Genomic DNA, 13,300 nt, shown 5'->3' on the forward strand with positions numbered 1-13,300 from the left:
CTGCTCGGCCGCCAGCATGGACCGTGTGTCTACCTTACCCGAAGCCGGGTCAGAATCTTGCGGCCGCGGAGCGGATGCGCCAACATAAGGGGGCGGAGAGCGATCTAGCAAATAAAAATCATCATCAGTATTATTAAGGACAGGATAAAGTGGCTGCCGAACAACATATTGACCCGAAACTTGTAGCCTACGCTCTTTTTCTTGTCTGTCCGTCTGCTCTCTGTCCTCCCGACGCTTCGCTTCCTGCGCTCGCACATGATCATTCTTCCGTTGTTCCTTATCAAACAGCGCTTTCTCACGCTTCTCTCGCTCACGCACCTCCTTCACCCACAACCGCACACACTCAAACATATCCTGACGAGCACGTCGCTTACACATACACTGTTCCACATACTCAATCTTTCTTATATCAAACGATCCATACAAAGGCCATCGCAACTCAGGATCCTTCTTTGTGTATTTCCTCCATACTGTGCTGTACATTATGGAAGAAAGACCATGCTTCACATACATATCCCTATTAGGAGTCCCCTCTGGGGGAGCTGGAGCAGATTCCTCGAGGTTCAACCGGTGTCCAAAGCAGCAGCACCACTTACGGAGTGCGCTAAAAGCAGGCATGCTCAGAAATAATGCAAAATATGCAATTTTATAAAAAATGGCACTTAATCGTTGCGCCGTTCAGAGTTTACACAGCTCCGGAGAAATCTCTCCACATTGCCTGCCTATATGTGTTGCAACGCATATATTTTCACAAAGACAAATACAAAATATGACTAGTCATTACCAATCAAACTCAAATAGCCAAACCAGGCTTCAAAAACTCGGAGCAAGTACCGTACAACGGTTCTTACCAATCAAGAGTCCAGATTCCAACTGCCAAGCTCCACAATCGCCCAAACGGCTCTCACGGCAGGACCGACAGAAGAGGTCTCAGTCGATGACCGGCGCCACCCAGACGGTCAGCTCGGAAGGGAAGGAAGAAAAACCTCGGGATGCCAGGGCTAAGACGCCGCTGGCAGTGATCACGTCCCCGGCCAAACTCCTCACCTTCGTCGCGACCAATCCTTCGAGCATCCGAGTCGCCGATGAGCCCCACGTGACGGGCGCCAATTGATGAATACAGGCCCCAGCTAGGCCCGCAAGACACAAGGGTTCGCTCTCCTGTAACGGAATCTATAAGGAAGTTGGCACGGAAACTGCAAAGTACAAAAACAGCGTTTATTAACCCTTAAGGGTGGTCCTACAATCCACACAACACTCTTCAGTATTGCATGGAGTAGCACAAAGAACTTGCGTACACAGTCCCCTTTTATACACGCCAGAGGGGCTCATAAGTGGGTGGATACAACATGAGGCCGAAGAACATTACCATTTATGGTCATTCTCGATACTGAATCAATACATGGGCGGAGCCAACACACTCCTTGAGCCCGCGAACACATGGTCAAGCAAGGCTAATTATAACAGATGTGGTCAAGCCTGGGCATGCGCCAGATGGACAAGAGAGCTATTTATAACCTGTTACTAGGCAGACTACAAGGGCAACTAACACAGAGGTTGGACTCTCCTCGTGGCGAACACGTGGCAGCAGGACAATACAAAATGGAGTCCAAACTTCGGTCAACATAACGGAGAAAACATGATCTAAAGGAAAAGGATTAATGTCTTCAGTAAATGCTTAATCACATTGCTGTTTCAATTTACAACAGAGGGACCTACCAAGATGGCACCCCTTGCCGTTAACCAACATCTGGGAGTGACTGTGGCTCAGCTGTGACTGCTCATATACCTTTGGAGTGCAGTGGATGACACCAGGAGTGGCATCGGGTGTGGTTGGGGCACACCTGTTGGGCTCCGGGTAAAGCATTGAAGGGGGAGAGGTTGAATGGTGTGACTGCGAGAGCCTGCTTAGAGTGATGCAGTAGCAGAGTCTCCAAATTAATGGGAAGTGTCACTGGTGCCCCTTAGAACCGGGCACCTGGAACTGATGAAAAGATAATGAAATTGAGAATTCTACACCCGCCATCAGGACGTGACGCATGAGTAGGTGTAAGGTCCTCAGAGCTGAGGATCTGATTCTGCCACGACTCTTCCAGGGGAATGATATTTCTTGCAGGTGGAACCAAAATGGAGCCATCGAAAATGTAATGTGAGATGCTTGGGGAGTAGATGCTCTTCCTGGCAGATTAATTTAGTGGTGTGAGCTGTGACACAAATCCTCTGGTGACCACGCTAACTGAGAGGAGTGGGTGACTGGTGGCACTGGCAGCTTGGGGGAGATTGGACACTGCACCACCAAACTTGACAAGGAGAACCTACTAATCGCAGCAGAGGAATCCCGGCTTCCAGAGGTAGGTGTAATATATGAAGTGCTAGGGCCCGGTACCATACCAAGGAAGAGGATAAGAGAATGGAAAGAGATATAGCAGCCAGTTGTTCACTGTAGCACTAGACAAAAGTTAGTTACCTAAGGAAACAGAAATACACCAATTACTTCAGATATTGTAGAGGATGTTAATTTTATATACATAAACACTCTTGCCACTAAATGTACTCTGCCTGAACCTTCCTGGCTGTCTGAAATCTGTTCCAACATATGTATATATTTTCCAGTAACTCTCTGTATTGAAACAAAAATACATTTGCTTAGAACAAGGGAAAGAAATAACAAAGGGGCCCATTAGGATGGCGGTCGGACAATCTCCCTGACTGCCATGGTAGCGGGAAAAGACAGCCCGCAAGGACTGCAGCATAACCGCCAGTCCAATAAAAATGCCCCACAGTCGAAATCCGAACGCAGCGGTCGGATTCTGGCGATAAACATTGCAGCGGTCGCTGCTGCCAGCAGCACCGCCGCGATGTTAAAAGGAGCATGTCCTACATCTCCCTGCACTGCGTGGCAGGCACCATGGGTACCCCCCAGTGCACCCACACACCCAAAAAACACATTGGGGGCCCACAATGGGCCCCCAAAACAAGTCTCTGCCAGCCTTTCAATGGTGGTTGGCAGAAAGGCTGGCTACCGCCGGCATCCTAATTGTGCAGGTGGTGCTTGGCCCTGATCCACAACAATTGCAGCAGTCCAGCTCCACCCGCAAGGCAAGCGGGCAGACTGCAACCGGTGGAAATGTGGCAGGAGGAAAATCACATCGCCGCGGTCAAGACTGCAATGCTAATCAAACCGGCGTTTTCCCGGCTTTCGATGGCGGGCGGACGGCCGCCACCGGACCAGCGGTTGCCACCGCCGACCCGGCGGCGGTCATCCATCCACCATCATAATCGACCCCTGAGTGTTGTAATTGCACATCAGCCATTTTCCCCTCCTGCAATCTTTACCTTTTTTTAATGAACGTCTGATTTATAAGTCCAACTATACGTCCAACAAAAATATAGTTCAGTGACTTCCAAGGTATTCAGAAAATAAACATACAGATATTAATCTCGGCCCAGTTTGTAGTCACTATTAAACAAATAATGCCATGCTTTTAAATAATCTCCAAAGCAAAGGATATGCTTCAGAATCGTTTCCTTAGAACAAAAAAGGAAACAAAGCTTTCAGAGTTATTTTTCCATTTAACATTACCAGCTCCTGAATAACTATGTGAAAGTTTTCAAACTCAACCTCTGTGAACTCCTCAAGTCAAGAAGCAGAAAACTCATAAATCCAAAAGTGACCTTAAACTCACTTTTAGTTCACACCAAAAATGAATGGTTTGGAAAGCATTTTCAGTTCCCAAAAGCCTTTAACATAACACATCACTGCATTTGCAAAGACTAGAAAACAATTCCAAAATAACTTAATTATGGTGCAGTAGTTCAATGCTGCAGTTCCTTTTAATTCCAAGTTGACCACTTCTCTGCAGGCAATACCTGAACTGGTATTTGAGAATTAGTTTGTTGCTGAAATGTTTCGTTAAGGAAATTATCCTAGCTAAACCAACAGATGAGTCTTAAGCAAGGTTTTCTAAACATAATTTGTAAAAATAACTATTACAGAATTTTTATTTATGACAGAGACACTTTAAATGGAAGATAAGCAAGTGACATCACATTCTCACAGCAAAACGTAGGAGAGAATGCTCTGGTCTTCCCAACAGATTTACAACAAACCACCAACTTTTCTGGATTCAATTCTTCTGGCAATCAAAGACACTAGAGAGGCCCTTGAACATTAAATGGACACAGCAGTGGCGTATCTCGTTCTATTATGCAATGACCAATGCAAGATGGTGGAGGGAATTAAAGTCAATGAGCGGGCCCTGGCTGATATGACATCAGAAACAGGAAACATGAAAGGAAAGATATCCTGAATAGGAGAGAGAGTCCGGATGTTGGAACAAAGGGTTGAAGACGCAGAAGGCTAAGCACGCAGAGATAACATCTGCATCATTGGCCTGCACAAACACATAAAAGGTACAGACATCCTCACCTTTTTGGAAACATGGATCATGAACTCAAAAGCGCCTTAGTGCCTTTCCCCCTTCTTTGCACTGGGACATGTCCATAGGGTTCCAGCCAGGCCATCCTACCGGAGCTCCTCCACTCCCGGTGGTGGCTAAACTACTGCATTCCAGAGACAGAAATCATATCCTGAGTGAGGCATGCAAGAAGGGAGAGTTCCTTCTAGAAAATCACAAAATAATGGTATTCCCGATACAAACGAAAAAATAGAGGGCCTCCTTTGTAGAAATTAAGAAATGCCTCAGATGGATGAACCTTAAATATCCAATACTCTTTTTCACTAAACTCAGTATTGTGACTACCAATGGCACCAAATTCTTCACAGACCCCCATGAGATGTAGGAATGGAGATTGGAACACAGTCACCATCACAACAACCGAATCCTAAACCTTGATGACCATGCCCCCAGAAAGGACCTTCTGGGGGGCATTTCCCAATCCGGCACAACCCCAAGAGACAAAGAGTGGAGCTGGCAGTGGGGCTAAGAAGCATGGAATGGAATCACCTATCGGAACCCGGTGAAGAGAACTCACATTATGCAGACTTCAAACTGGACTCAGCCTCAACGTTGAATTTGAACTCAGGAACTGACATTCTGAAAGTGGCACCATGTTTGACTGATGATCTTGTATGAAACTGATCACTGTATTTGGTAATGACATGGGAAGTAGGTTCAGGGTAACTGGGGGAAGGGTGGAGATGACATCCATGTTTACCAATGAGTTCAGAATTGGATGGTGTGCTCACCTTTATTGGTACCTACTACACCATGAAAAAAAGTTTGTGTGATTTGCACATGAGTTTTGTACGGGATGTTACATTCCTATCCTGGGGAGGAAGTTGAGGGGGTTCTTTGATAGGGTCCATGACGTTTCCTACACAAAGTACAGTGCTATTATCTGCTCAGAGTATTTGGCTGAGAGCACACAAATACCGGGTCATAACATATTCTACACCATACCCAAACCCCAATGCTGGTAACCCGGGCTAAATATAAAATAATATCCTGGCATGTCTGAGGGTTGAATATTATGACAAAAGTATACGAATTCCAGTCCTAGCTGAAAAGAAGGAGTCTACACATAACACTACTACAGGAGACCCATTTAAATGCAACAGAGGTGCTAGACAGCAACAGAAACAGCGGAGTGACACGCATATTACACAACATACTCTGCTTCTGCATAGGGAGTCCTTATTTGGGAGAAACCTGGGGCCTCATTCCAAATCTGGATGAAAAGGTGGACAAAATGGATGTTTTCTGAAAATTATTGGGCAACTGGGGGGAAGAGATACAACAATAATTAATATATATATATGTATATATATATATATTATCTACTGGCGGTCGCCAGTAGATAGTTATAGTTAGGACCACGTTTCCATAGGAAATCCGCAACATTCTATTTGGAATAACTTTGGCGCCGGTCGACGAATCCTCGCGAAAATTTCAAAATAGGTGGGGCGCTATGCTCCGCTCCTACCCTGAAAGTCTCGGGGGGATTCGTCAAGCGGGGGCTGAGAAAAAAGGGGGGTCCCAAAACGCGTTTTTCCCATGCATTTTTCCATAGGACCTTTAGACACAGCTACAGCCCGAACGGCTGAACAGAGTTCCTTGAAATTTGGCAGAGAGGTAGTCTACAGGTCAAGGAAGTGCCTTTTGTAGGTTTGGTGTAAATCTGTTCAGTAGATCCTGAGAAAATAGCCTTTAAATCAATATATATATCTGTGGCAGCTTACGGTGCGCTTACCGTGCGCTTACGGTAAGCTTACCGTACGCGTACGGTGCCGTGCGCGAGCGCGATTCTGATTGGCTGTTAGATCTTAGTAAACATTCGAATCGTTTGAAACCAGGAAGCGGCGGCCGCCATTTTCTATCTCGCACTCTGAGAGGGAGGAGGAAAAACAAAGTCAAAAAACATGTAAAGGGGCTGTTTAGACAGCTCCCAACCACCTAGCCTTGATGAAGGTATCCCCTAAGAACCTCCTACAAACTTGCCACCCGGAAACACCACCAGCTGATCCGCGCCGCCAAGAGAACAGCATACAAGGACCGGTTGGACAACAACGCACACAACAGCAAGGAACTCTTCAACATCGTGAAAGAGCTCTCCAACCCCAGCGCAGGAAACAACGACATCACCCCATCGCAAGACCTCTGCAACTCCCTCGCCTCATACTTCCACAACAAGATCACGGACATACACAGCAGTTTCAACAACCAACCAACGCACACCACGACCGACCAGCCACCCCCCCCCACCAACACCCTCCACGCCTGGACCCAGATCAGCACCGAAGACACCATCCGCACGATGAACTCCATCCACTCCGGATCACCGACCGACCCCTGCCCTCACCACGTCTTTAACAAGGCCGACACTGTCATCGCACCCCACCTGCGAGAAATCATCAACACATCCTTCGACACCGCCATCTTCCCCGAAAGCTGGAAACACGCCGAACTCAGCGCTCTACTCAAGAAACCAACAGCGGACCCCACCGACCTCAAGAATTACCGCCCCATCTCGCTTCTCCCGTTTCCAGCCAAAGTCATCGAGAAGACCGTCAACAAGCAGATGGCCGCCTTCCTCGAGACGAACGGATCCCTCGACCCCTCACAGTCCGGCTTCCGAGCCAAACACAGCACCGAGACCGCCCTCATCGCCGCCACCGATGACATCCGAGCCCTGATGGACAAGGGAGAAACAGCGGCCCTCATCCTCCTAGACCTCTCCGCGGCATTCGACACGGTCTGCCACCGCACCCTAATACAGCGCCTCAGCAACATCGGAATCCAGGACAAGGCGCTGGAATGGATCATCTCCTTCCTCGACGGAAGAACACAGCGAGTCCGCCTACCACCGTACAAGTCAGAGGCCTCCGAAGTCATCTGCGGCGTCCCCCAAGGATCATCCCTGAGCCCAACCCTCTTCAACGTCTACATGAGCCCCCTCGCGGCCATCGTACGCAAACACCACCTCAGCATCATCTCCTACGCCGACGACACCCAGCTGATCCTCTCCCTGACCAACGACCCCGCCGCCGCCAGAGCCAACCTGCACGAAGGGATGAGAGAGGTAGCCGAGTGGATGACGACCAGCCGCCTGAAACTGAACTCGGACAAGACGGAGGTCCTCATCCTGGGCTCCTCACCCTCCGCCTGGGACGACTCCTGGTGGCCTCCCGCCCTGGGCACCGCACCCAAACCGACAGACCATGCACGCAACCTGGGCTTCATCCTGGACTCCTCCCTCTCCATGACCAGGCAAGTCAACAGCGTCTCCTCGGCGTGCTTCAACATCCTACGCATGCTACGAAAGATCTTCTGGTGGATCCCCACAGAGACCAGGAAGACCGTCACCCAGGCCCTCGTCACCAGCCGACTGGACTACGGCAACGCCCTCTACGCCGGGACCACCGCCAAGCTCCAGAAGAGACTCCAGCGGATCCAAAACACCTCAGCCAGACTCATCCTCGACATCCCACGATCCAGCCACATCTCCGGACATCTGAGAGACCTTCACTGGCTCCCCATCAACAAGAGAATCACCTTCCGCCTCCTCACCCACGCACACAAAGCCCTACACGACCAAGGCCCGAGCTACCTCAACAGCCGAGTCAACTTCTACGCTCCCAAACGCCACCTCCGATCAGCCAACCACGCCCTCGCCGCCGTCCCCCGCATCCGAAGAGCGACTACAGGAGGAAGGTCCTTCTCCTACCTGGCCGCCAAGACCTGGAACTCCCTCCCGTCCGTCCTGCGCCTGACCCAAGACCACCTCTCCTTCAGGAAGAAGCTGAAGACCTGGCTGTTCGAGCAGTAGCGGCACCCCCCCCCCCCCCAAGCGCCTTGAGACCCTACGGGTATGTAGCGCGCTTTACAAGTGTCACTGATTGATTGATTGATTAAGAACCCCCAAGGCCAAAAATTCAATGTTTTTTTTTTTTTAAATACGGCTCAAATGAGGCAATACGTAGCAGTCTGGGAGTTGTAGTCCCAAGATTCCTTGTCCCTTAAAATGTCTGCCAAATCTCAAGCTCTGAATGAGCCCCAGCCAGCACCATGGATTAAGGGCAGATATGCTGGCTGGGGCTCATTCAGAGCTTGAGATTTGGCAGACATTTTAAGGGACAAGGAATTTTGGGACTACAACTCCCAGACTGCTACGTATTGCCTCATTTGAGCCGTCCAATCAGGACATACGATATTGCCTAATTAGGAGTGTGCAGCCCGCCTTGTGCCTTCTGACCGGAACTGCCTCTGAAGAAGGGATTGACTTGAAACGCGTCAGGTGGCGGTCAGCTGCCGTTGAATGAACTGGTTTGCCATTCTGCCCATACCATTAAAATACCTTGCTGGGGAACAAGAGGTCCGTGTCTCGAGTGCTGCTCGTTTCTTTAGAACACCCCACGTGTCTTGATGTATGAGCGGTTGTTCTACCGCTGAGCTGGCACCACCCCAGGTGAAGGGGGCCACAGATCTTCGTGACAGCGGGGATTGCAAAAAGTGGAGCACGGACTATGGATTAAGGGCAGATATGCTGGCTGGGGCTCATTCAGAGCTTGAGATTTGGCAGACATTTTAAGGGACAAGGAATTTTGGGACTACAACTCCCAGACTGCTACGTATTGCCTCATTTGAGCCGTCCAATCAGGACATACGATATTGCCTAATTAGGAGTGTGCAGCCCGCCTTGTGCCTTCTGACCGGAACCGCCTCTGAAGAAGGGATTGACTTGAAACGCGTCAGGTGGCGGTCAGCTGCCGTTGAATGAACTGGTTTGCCTTTCTGCCCATACCATTAAAATACCTTGCTGGGGAACAAGAGGTCCGTGTCTCGAGTGCTGCTCGTTTCTTTAGAACACCCCACGTGTCTTGATATATATATATATATATATATATATCCAAATGAAGGTTTGTCCCAAACGGAGAGCCAACACAGGTAAGTTTTGTTTGCATCGATTTACTTGCAGCAGCAGACTTTCGAAATGAGAACCGGAGCACCAGCAGTGACGCCAGACGCGTTTCGGGTTCAAGTCTCCCTTCTTCAATGGCGCTTAATCACAGTGAGACAGTCTTTTTTTCTTTATAAGGTACTTCATCGCCTGTGTAGGCGTGGCCCGCTTTGCCTTCTGGTTAATGTAGTTCAGCGGTTGGTGTTGCTCTGTGAGCAAGTCTCATTAATCTGCATATACTCGATAAAATAACCACAGTGGGTCGATGTTCAGGCTCGCATCACCGAGACTGCTTCTCTTTTGCTTGCAAGTTGCAAAATACCTCCCATTACGGCGGCAATGTTTAATTCTCTTCATGTCACCTGGGTCCGCTGTTGTGCGGCGGGGCTTCTCCACGGCTTGGACGAGCCGTTATATATATATATATATATGCTCCCAATGTGGACCAAGGCCTATTTCTCGACAAACTATCACAGCTCACAACAGCATACATGCCCTGTCCTGTCCACCTAGGAGAGGACTTCAACTGTGACAGGAGGGACCCTTAACTACACTGTACCCACCCCCCACTACAGGACTCTCCGATTAGATGACTGCCGAAGAGATTTCAAGCCTGCAGACAAAATAGGGAGTCATTACCGCATGGTGGACGTTTTACCCGGGTGACTGAGATTACTCACACTATTCCACACTCCATGATTTGCATATCTATATCGAAACATTCTTGTGCACACCAGATGTACATGTAACAATCACAGACTCAGAATACCTAGCCAAAACTATCACAGATCATAAGCCCATAGTCCGTAAACTGGATTGGGTTCCAACACGAACCTGCATTACTAGTTGAAGACTGAACATCAAAACCCTAAAAGACCCACTTTTCCATCAGACTACATGGGGACGGATCAACAACTGTTTCACAGAGAACGAACATACAGCCTCGTCCACATGTATAGATTTGGAGGCATTTAAGACAGCAATCAGAGGGCAATGTACTGCAGGAATAGGTGGGATTTGTTGAACATTATCAAAGGAGTTAAAAAAACAGGTAAAACTACTTACAAATATAGAAAAAGACGCAAAAACAAATACTAACCCACAGTGAATCCTGTTAAAATAGAAAGTGACACTAATGGGATACATTGAAAAATTATATCTCTTTGACTACAAGGAAGACACATGCAGAGCGGGAAATCCTACTTGCATGGTTAGCCAACCCAACTAAAAGGGGAGATCTGATTCTGGAATATATGAGATATTTAAAGGGTACTGCAGCACCCTGTATGCCGAGTGACACTAAGATAGGAAACAAGACTTGAGAGACTTCTTAGAACGGTTACCCTTGACCACCGTCCCACCTTATGCTATTGAAATTCGGGCACAGAGATAGCGCCAGAGGAAATACAGGGAACTCTCGAAAACGTGGCATAAGGGAAAGTAGCACGATCGGATGGACTCCCAGTTGGGTTTTATGCTAAGTATTCTGATCAGCTGACCACAAATATTTAGTGCCTTTAAAGAAGGGCACAATTTACAGGCATCCACAAGAGAGGCATCAGTGATCCCTCTACTTAAACCAAGACAGCCCCAACATGATGTAATGGCCTACAGGCCCTCGTCGATGTTAAATATCAACTATAAAATATTAAGTTGAGTGCTGGCCTCCTGACTAATACAATTTAACAACAAGAGAGAGAGGGAATTTTATTGGAGCCACTCTTAGTCCCCCGGGGCTAGTATATATAAGCAAAGAAAGAGTGTGTCCGTCAGGATTGAACCAGTGCTAAGGTGTTTAGAAAAGCACAGGGGTGAATCACTATGTTTTTAGAAGAACCCTCACTCACCAGCCTAGCTGGTGACATGCTTCATCATTGGGTTCCCACCGGAGAGACCGAATGTCTCCCCGGTGTGCTGCGACGCCTGATTTACAGCGGAGCTGGAGTTTTTGTGTGTGCAATCCGTGAATGTGCTAATTAAAAAGTGTCACAATTTAAACCAATAAACAATTTTAATAGTGGTCAACTGGACACAGTTAAAAATAGTGTGGTGGACGTGAGAACTCTGGTAATAAATGGACCAGCTACGTCCTAGAAAAGGTGCAGTGCGAATAAAATGGTCAACATGTTTCTGCTTCTCACGATACTACATGAAGCATTCTTCTGGACCTAGTGGTGGACCACCACGGCGGTATACGCTCGCTAAGGCGTACCCTGACCTGTGGGGTCCTGAGCCGCTAAAACTTACGGTTATGGTAAAATAACCCTTCAGGATTTCTGAGAGCTTTCAGTTGTGATGTTGAATTCAACGTCACCACATGAGTCCGGGTAGAGGGCGGGACTTATAGTCACACATATGCCAAAGTCACCAGCCAACAGAGAACCTATTCGGTCCACCTTCGAACTCGGATGAGGTGAGGGGGTTGAAATATTTTATGTCCACAACAAATGAGAAGCTTCAACAAATAAAAGGTAGATGGATTAATATGGAAGCTAAGTAACTTAATATGAAGCAACGCATTAGTGATCTACACAATGTATCTACTAAGATTCCTGTTTTGGAGCAGATAATCCACTGTCTCAAGCTTCACACTGAGGATCTTGAAAATCGTAATAGACGTAATAACCTACATATTTTTGGACTACCAGAAAATCTTGAGGGTCCAGACATTCTTCTTTTCCTAAAGAGATTTCTCTCAGAACTTTTAGATGTTCCTCCGGAACCTTCACTAAATATCCAACGTGCACATCGTCTTGGACGTTTTCAATCAAATTCTTCCAGACCCAGAGGAATAATTATGTTGTTTCTGGAATTTACTGATCTCATGTGTGTTCTTTCAGCAGCTAAAGCGAAGCAGCCCCTCATATGGTCTGGCCATACCGTCTATCTCTCACAGGATCTCTCCAATGCCACTAATGCAAGAAGAGAATAATTTTTTGATCTTCGTCCTCAGATGAGACAATTGTATATTCATTATGGTATTCTTCATCCTTGCCTGTGTAAAATTACTCACAAGGGCTCCACACGTTCTTTTGACAATCCTACTAAATTGAGGTCTTTTCTCCAAAGCCTCTCAACGAATTCTGCTCCTGGTTCTTCTCATCATCTCTAAGTTTCCTATATCTTTTCTTTCTCTAATTCTTTATGACTGTTCATAATTCTAACTCTTTATATCTTCCTCTCTGTCGTTCCATCTATCATCGGTGCTGTTGTGCCCCATGCTTCAGTCATTGCTTTTTCCTCTTAGATCTGGATCTCTTTCCTTGATCTATCTTCTCTTTCTATTCTTTCCTCCTTTTCCTTTCTTCTTTCTTATCCCTTTTCTTTTCTTTTTTGTTTGTTTATTTTGCTTGATAATGTTCTACTTGTTGCACGTGTCCATTAGTGCTGTTTATTGTTATATAATATGTCTTTTTTCTTCATCTGAAGTGTATTATCTCCATTCATGTATTACCCTTCCATCCCTCCAGTATGTGTAATGTTGTTACGTGGAATGTTTGTGGTCTTGGACACCACATCAAAAGACAAAAGGTACTTTCTCATTTATCAAAATTAAATTATCAGGTTTCTTTCATTCAAGAAACGCATTGTAATGAAGCAGAATCGCTTAAGTTAAAAAGGCAATGGGTGGGTCAAGTTGTTTATTCTCCTTCCTATAATAAGAAAGGGGGTGTTGCTATAATGTTTCATAAGTCATTGCTTGTACAAATTTTATCCACACAAAGTGATACTGATGGACGATGGGTAATGGCTAAGGTTGTTATACAAAATAAAGAACTAGTTTTATTGAATATATATGTCCAGTCCAACCAGATCCGGAATTTTGGAATAGTATTAAGATTTTACTTTCCTCCATTGATTGTCCGAATATTATTGTTGC

This window comes from Triturus cristatus, chromosome 2_1 (genome assembly GCF_964204655.1).
Source record: "Triturus cristatus chromosome 2_1, aTriCri1.1, whole genome shotgun sequence".
Lineage (NCBI taxonomy): Eukaryota > Metazoa > Chordata > Amphibia > Caudata > Salamandridae > Triturus > Triturus cristatus.